We start from the raw sequence: 8,480 nt of genomic DNA, 5'->3' as shown, positions 1-8,480 counted from the left end.
CACTGTCTATAGCACCCAAAGGGCATAACAGCCTCCATGAGCTATACGTCCGGCATTTAAAGTTAATGAAACTTCACCAGTTGTGGAATCAATGGGAAGGAATCCCCCAGATTAACTATGCATATACAGACACTTAGTCACTGATGTGGGACATTGTATGACAAGACCATTGTGCAATGACACCCACTGATTTTGATTTATTGATTGATTGATTTATTGATTTATTCGGTTTTAAATCCATTATTGCTTGGTCATCGTAATGAGTTTAGATGGAAAGTCCTGAAGAGTAAAGCTGTAGTATGAGAAATATGAATGCTTTATCCTGAGAAAAGGTTTCCTCTTTGTCCAGCTGGGTGTTCTTTTAGGGTCCCAGAGGAGAGAAGGGTGGAGGGTGTAGGGTTCAGGAAGCTAATGGAACACCCCACTTGGTAGCCCCTGTTGCTACCTGCTAAGGCTCACTGTAAAATGTGGGTGGCGGCTGGAAAAGGGCTCTGAGTGCATCTGGTCTTGCGATTAATGCACAGAACTGCAGGGTTGTATAAATCATTCCCCTGACTGACCTCAAGACATGGGGCCTCAGCCCTTGACTGAGCTGCTGCAGGTATGTCTGGGTGAAAGGGAAGGGAAACCCCCTTCATTATTTCAGACATTACAGTAAAAGAACACTTTCACTCTAGCAGTAGGGGTTAATGCATAACGACCTTTCAGCCTCAGTCAGACTCGCGGTCTGGAACCAGTCCAGGTCTCCAAGCTTATTTGCTGTAACTCAACTAAAACTAAACTAAAACTGCTTTATTTTTTGCTTATCCGGCTGACACATCTTACATATGTATATATGTAGATTTGTTTTAAAATTATATATTTTCTTTAAAAAAATATATGTATTTACCAGTTTAAATGTCTTATTTGAAAACCAAACAAAGCAATGAAAAAATAAACATTTAGGTAATTTAATTCAGTGATTAACTTAGTTACATAAATATTGTTAATTAAACCATACTTATCAATAATAACCAGTCAGAGCTTGTTAATTACTGATTCTAAAGCACTGTAAAGATGAGTGAACGGAGGGGGGGGAATAAAATCTTAAACATTCGACTTCAGCTGTATAAATGTATGAAATAAGGTCATATTAAGCATACCGGCCTTCTGAATGTCTGCAACCAGATAGGCCTCTTGCCATGCTTTTTCCCCAGACTCCCCGAAGGGAGCAGAAGGAGGCAGTACTGCAGCTGTTGCAGCAGGGGGCAGCAGTAGCACTAATACTATACAATGATTAAGGAAGTTATTGTCAAATATCCAAACAATGGACAGCACGTTGGTCCAATTGCCCCATATATCCTGGTGTGATACGTGGGTGAAAAAAGACACAGGGAGACACATTAAGCCTCTCCAAGCAGAAATGTTTTAGAAGACCGGGCCCCTGCCAGCTCTACCAGTCTTTACAATGATGAGGCCTAACCCCCTGAGAAAACATGTAGATTTACACAATGATTGGATGGTATATGTAGCATGATTATTTTATGTGAGTTTTCTCTTTATCATTTTTAGTTCTGCTTTGGTTTGAGGGAAGTGTTCTAGGATGTTCAAATGTTTTTAATATATAATTGATTTTCATTATTCAAGTAATTTATGTAATATACACTAGTCCTTTAGCAAACCTACCCCCATACACACACACACACACACACACACACAAAATAAACGTTTGACTCTGCGAATGTATGGGATGGGACCTTGACTCCAGTGCAGACTGATGTTGTTGCCCTGTCTGAGCTGTAGTTAGTGTAATCAGTGTTCACTCAATCAACGCTTAGTGGTTTAACCAGGTCATATCCCTCGACTGTTCTGACCAATAGTCTTTACACCTCCCTGACATACAAGCAGGGTACAAATGGTGTACCCAGGCATGAAGACTGGGAGACGTTGTCTACAGACAAAACAAGGCATGTTTTTTTTTTTTATATAATTCAAATCTGTATTGCCTCTCTCCCTTTCTCTCTTTCATTTTTTGTTGAATAAATATGAACATTGCTTTGAAACCAAATTAATTCAGCGTTCAGTGGCATAACTGATAATCACAGTAAAGATAGACTCCACTGGATGCACTCAGCCACATTGTAAACCACAATGAAATTAGGTCATTCCCTCGGGCCCGTTCAATACATAATTATCATGAAATCCTACAATCAGCACCAAACAGCCATTCCTTCTGCTGTGCTGTACATGCAGAGCAATGGAGAGCTTAATCTGAAATGTATCTGACAGGCTGTTTGAGAAAATACAGGAGCGCTGTCTCGGATGGAAATGTCTTTAATTTATTTTCCCATTCATTACACTTTACTCACAGTGCTGTCTAGCTATATTATTGTCTAGCTATATTAAATATTGCATGTTTTAAGTTAACAAAGTTTTTGCCAAAGATCATCTAATGGATCTTTGAAATCCCCTTAATCACTTGGGTTTTGTCACAACCAGTTCCATAGTAAATCCTATGAACTGGTTCCCCATTCCTGGTGCTTGAAAGCACGCAAGGGGAAGAGTAACTGAATTCCTGCAAAGGAATGGATTAAAAGGTGGACTTGTTGAAAAGGCCATATCTCGGGCAACACAGTTCATTAAAGTCCATGGTCCCTCCCTCTTTGATAGAAAAATATGACTAACCTCCTAATTTCTGTAATCAGAACTTGAAATTAAACACTTGTGCAATTATTTCCATACACGCTTTATAGCTAGATCAAGCAGCATCTATAAATTCTGCCAGTTGTAGGCGTCTCCATATTTTATGGTTAACAAAACAAGGGAGACCTGGGAATTCTGCAGTTTGACAAGTTTGCACAAGATTAACAAATTTTATTAATTATTATTATTATTATTATTATTATTATTATTATTATTATTATTATTATTATTATTATTATTATTTGTATGTTTTGTTGATCGGATTCATGAAAAAGTAGAGTAGCATGGAGGAAGATCCACTGATTGTGATATATAGATCTTGCAAACATTTATTAATTTTCCACCTGGTAGCCATGTGGTTTGAAAACAATCCTGTCTGACCATATGGTTTTTATATCGCTACAGACGTGCAGAAGACTGTGGGGCGTACAGAGCACAAAGAAACCCAGGGCATTAAAGTGTTTCCTTTCTTATTTTCTCATTTGGATTTCTTTATGGGATTATTCAATACACAGTGATCAAAGTCTGTGTACTGTGTTTCTCTTTTTTTCTTAGGCTTTAATTTGAGAAGAAACAGAAACTCAGCAGTTGAATAAAAGTCTTCAGTCAAATTGATTTTTTGGATATAATTGGACTGAATATGTGAGAAGCACAGCCCAAAATGGTATATAAAAAATAATAATTTTGTTTATATTGTGCTGCGCTTGGTAATATGTGGAATGCTTATGGTCTACTCGGAAGTAAAAAAATCTGGAAAATTCAGAATTTGCTGTTACCATAATTATTGTGATTTGTTGGCAGACGTGTCAGACTTGGCATACATTAAAATATATATTTGCTAAGAGAAAGGAAAAATATATAAAATGACCCCAGTAAATCCATACACATGGGATCACAGAGCTGTCTGCCTATTTACCTCAGACAGAACAGCATGTCTGCATATCGACACAGACAGACCTGCCTTCCGTACAGAGACTGAAGCCAGATGTAAAAACAGGTGTTGATTCCAGTCATGTCATGATGTCATCTGCTCCTATACATCTTGTAGTTTTCCTCTTTTGTTTCTTTGAGAATGATCAGAGATAGTTGAGCATGCATTCACTTGGACCTTTGTCTTTTCATGTTGTTGTCTGCAAGGGGACCTTTTATATCCTTGCAAGTCAGTTCCCCTGAAGAATAAACGTAAAGTCCAGTAAAGGTTATTCAATCAGTTAATTGAATACGATCCTTCAGTTAAGCACATGTGATTATCACAGTTGCTTTGTTTACCTTGTTAAAGGAAGATAGTGAAGACACATTTTCAGTAGTTTATAATTAGTGGTAACTCTTGCTTCTTGAGTTTTCTGCACAAGATAAACCAGATTTTCATGTACAGCCTTTTGTAAGCTGCTATAAAACTAAGAGAAGGAGGAAACTTTTCTTAATTCTGTATTTTATTTTCCTTTCCTCCTCAGTCTGTTTTATTTTTTGGCTAGGGTTTTAATTTCAGCACCTACTTTTCTGTGGAAAGATTAATGGAAAGAGTATTGGAATTGCTCTTCTGCCTCTCAGGAGTGTGGTTTCTGAAGAACATGCATGGAAAAGCCCAGCCAATCGGAGGAAAAACAAATATATAAAGCTGACTTCACACCTCTGAAAACAATTTTAAAATGGAAAAACTTTTTATATTGCACTGCAAAATACATTGAATTGTAGAGTAGTAATATATGACACTTACTTCATGATATGTACACATAGTGTCAGTTCCACATTACGGCTTATTGAGTTCCAATTCAGATAAATTCCATTTTTTGTTCTTACTCAACATGAAATCTCAGACAGCCACTTATTTTTAAAGTGTGACTGAATTTATATGGTTATTATATTGTAATTACTTATCTAATGTGCCTAACACTGACCTTTAACTGTAAGGAATAGTACTTTCTTAATACGGGTGCATTGTTTGCATAAGTAATCACAGTTGTGTAATGCGTTTGGGACTAGCTTGTGCATTACTAATTTACCAAACAATTTAAAAAGCCTTTCACTCCAATGAAGAATAAGTTTTTGTTTCAATTTAATTTTAATTTTGCATTTCAGTATAAGGATTATAACCACATCGGGAGATATAAATGTCTCAAAACACTCTATAAATGTTCTGTTTTACACAACATGACTTGCATGCTATTATCTCACACTTAACTCACACATCTCGTTGCACGTGCCAGTTACCCGTCCAAACAAAGGAAGCAGAAGCTCCTGTTTTCACTTGGCCATCCATGCAGGAATCTGGGAAATCCATATGTTTGAGTAGAATGAATAAGACTAGATTTTAGTTTTAGAAAAAATAAAACACTTGGCCTCATGCCAAAGGGATATTATTTAAAATGAATCAGTAAATCACTGTTTCCATAATATGCTGGTCCTTTATATACAGCTCTGGAAAAAATCAAGAGGCCACTGCAAAATTATCAGTTTCTCTGGTTTTACTATTTATAGGTATGTGTTTGGGTAAAATGAACATTTGTTTTTTATTCTATAAACTACTGAAAACATTTCTCCCAAATTTCAAATAAAAATATGAATGGAGTGGAATGGCTACCATTCATGTAGAGATGGTCTTTTAAGAAAAAAAATCAGTGGTCTCTTAATTTATTCCAGAGCTGTAGCTTATCAGGAGTTTGTGAACGACTGTTTTCTGATTACCCCCACAATGACTCTACCTGTCCTGAATATGAAGAATAATGTTGCATCCCTGTGATTAAATCAGTCTCGACCTTAGTATTGTCGGGAACATAGGATAAGTTCTAGCTTTTTAGATTTAGACATTGCAGGCCCCATGCTGTTCAATCTTTGAGTAAATCTGAAATTAGATTGTCCACAACTCTCAAGATACAGCAAAGACATTTTTTTAGAAAAGGCTCTTTTTATAGTTGTGGTGAGCCAAAACAAAGTTGCTGACAGAGTTCAGGAGTGGAATATTATTCAATAACCTAAGAGGGATCACCATCCTGTTGGTGGTTAATGACAAATGCATGAAAACTCATTACATGCTTAACAAATGTATAGAATTCCTTTAATGGGTTACATAATTCCCCCAAGGTAGACCTTCAGCGACTTCAGTCTGGGGGTGATAAGATCTTTGTGGAGACCAAGGCGTGAGTTTTGTCATGCTCTGGAGAGACTCGAATGAAGCCGCAGTGGAAATTCAAGTAGTCCTCCACAGGGATCTCTTATTTCCAGCTTGTGTAATCTGCCAGTAAAGTGGCTCAATTTACTCAGGCGCTATGACTCATCTCACACCAAACATCTGAAAAGGCCTTGTACACTGTAACTACAGGCTGAAGGAGATGTTTCCCTATCCACTCCATGTTGCTGCCATCAGTGCACTGAGGGTGCAAATGGCAAGGTCCTCAAGAAGTGCAGGATTATACATCCCCATGTGCTGCTGCAGCGATTTGAAGTGTGTGGAGCTCTTTGCTGTTAGTGTTTGCATTCTGAGAGATGTTTACATTTATTTATTTAAGTCACTTTCAAGATGTCAGCAATAGCAGTTGCAGGGAATAAGCTACACCTGTGAAAATTAGTTTTAGGGTGTAAATTACTATATTGTATTGTTTTTGGAGACTACTTCCTCTTTAGGAAAGGGTAATTTGTGTTTCATTCTAGTGAAGAGCCTTGCTAACCTACTGGAAATATCTCCCTCTTTTTGCTCTTTTTACACTTTGTGTCTGGTCATGTATTCATTTATTCATCCTTCTTAAACATATTCGCCTCATTGCAATTCACAATAATAAAAACTATATTGCAACCTTGGTAGTTTTTTTTGTGCTCATAACTGGCTAGTATTTTTAGGTTGTTATTTCTGCCAATTTTTCTGTATAATTTATTAAGTGTGACAACCCAATACAATGATAAATACATAAATAAAAAATATTCTCATCCTAGGCTTATAAATTGCAACAGTGCTCATTTCTGGACATAAGATGTATTTGATGTTGACATTTATAGATTTTCTACCCCCTTCTCCCTACTGCCAAAAATGGTGTCATTATTGTATTCATCCAAGTGACATTGACTTGCTCAAACATTCTCTTGTATCACACAGAGAAAGAAGCCTGAAATCTGTTGTAGAACAGATTGGGTGAGATAAAAGCCAAAAAAAAAAAAACTTTCAGCAAGTTGGGCTTATGTTTAATAATTAGAACTTTTTAGATTAGGGAAATGTATTGGGCACCTGCAAAATAAACAGGTCAATTTGTGAAGGGGGTCCCCAAGACTGCATCAGAGAGATATTTCAGCTGCACCTCTGGCACAGATTGTTTGGTTATTAATTGCACGGATTTTAAAGTCATTTAGATTGCTCAGTTATGGATAGGTTGTTTTTGAGATAGTTCAAATGCTGTTTCATAATGATAATACTCATGTTGTGAGAAGATGGGACTTTATTGATTCCTTGACTTGCTTTCATTGTTTTGTTTTTTAAGTTGCTGTTCTGAGTTTGTGAAAAGGGTGAAGTTTAAAAGAAAAGAAAAAATAGAAAACAAGTGTAAGTGTGCTAAAGACACAATGAAGAAAGACCACAAAAAAGGAGTGTTCTTCTGCAAAATGTACAGAGCTCTTTATCTGCCTCCATGGTCCATGGAGTAATGTTCAATTTGTACTTTGATAGGAAATCCAAGGATGGAGGCATCCCACGGGCTAACGGGCTTCCTCATTGTGTTTTTCTTGGACTCAAAGAAAAGTTCTCTCCATTTTTTTGCTACCAGGTGGGCAGTTAATGGGATTGCCACATGTCTACTGTGAGACGGCAAGCAGGAGGAGGAAAGAGGGGAATGGGCATTAGGCAGAACTGAGTGCATTAGAGAGGTGGTGAGAAAAAGGAAAATATGAAATCTAGAAGGGAAAGAAAGAAACTGGTTAGAGAGGTAGAGGGTAAATAACAGGCTATGAGAGAGAGAGAGAGAGAGAGAGAGAGAGAGAGAGAGAGAGAGAGAGAGAGAGAGAGAGAGAATATTTTCTAGGAAATGCTGCTTTTAGATGCACTTTACATGCAGTGGGGAAAAAAAGACAAGAAAAGAGAAATAAACAGAAGTAATGTAATGGGGTTTTTAAACTAAACTAACCATTAATATTCTCCACTTTTGAGAAAATGCATTTATTTTCAGTATAGGGAGTTCAGAATACAAAAGATTTCTACATACCAAAGGACTAATTGACCACAGCTAAACCGAATGGTCTTGGCTTCGATCAAATTGGGTTTGGATCAAACCCGTGCCAGACACCACCAATTTAAGCAGTTTGAAATTGGAGATCTTCTTGATCAGTCCTGCACAAAAACGAACAATCATGATTCATTTACATTTGAATTTAATTTATAGTCCTCAATTTCAAACATACCTGAAGATAATCCTTGTTTATTAAATATTCAGGATTAAAAAAACTAAATATCCCTGAAAGTGTTTCAGGACAATTTCTGAAACAGTTAGTCCTTAGAGCTAGCTATACATCTACATAAGCATTCAGCAGGAATCCAGTTCTAGTAAAAAATTGATCTTATTGGAACTGCAATAGATTTGACTGGTTTTTAGAAGGTAGCTACATTAGACTAGGGAAGATCTTTTGATTCCAACAGGATTGGATCAGTCCGATTCCCTATCCGGATTTTAATATTGTCAATTTAGCAAATAATAGGAGTACATTCTAAGATCTTCCCTTAATCCAAGTTTTGCTGGTTGACTTTTGAGAAATGCCGTCTTCATCACATTGATGGAGTGTGTGGTGTAGTTGAAATAGTTGAGGCTTACCCTTAAAATGTT

This window comes from Amia ocellicauda, chromosome 9 (assembly GCF_036373705.1).
Source record: "Amia ocellicauda isolate fAmiCal2 chromosome 9, fAmiCal2.hap1, whole genome shotgun sequence".
In the NCBI taxonomy this organism is placed as follows: Eukaryota; Metazoa; Chordata; class Actinopteri; order Amiiformes; family Amiidae; genus Amia; species Amia ocellicauda.
The sequence above is the reverse complement of the archived record's forward strand: the minus strand, read 5'-3'. Positions refer to the sequence as shown.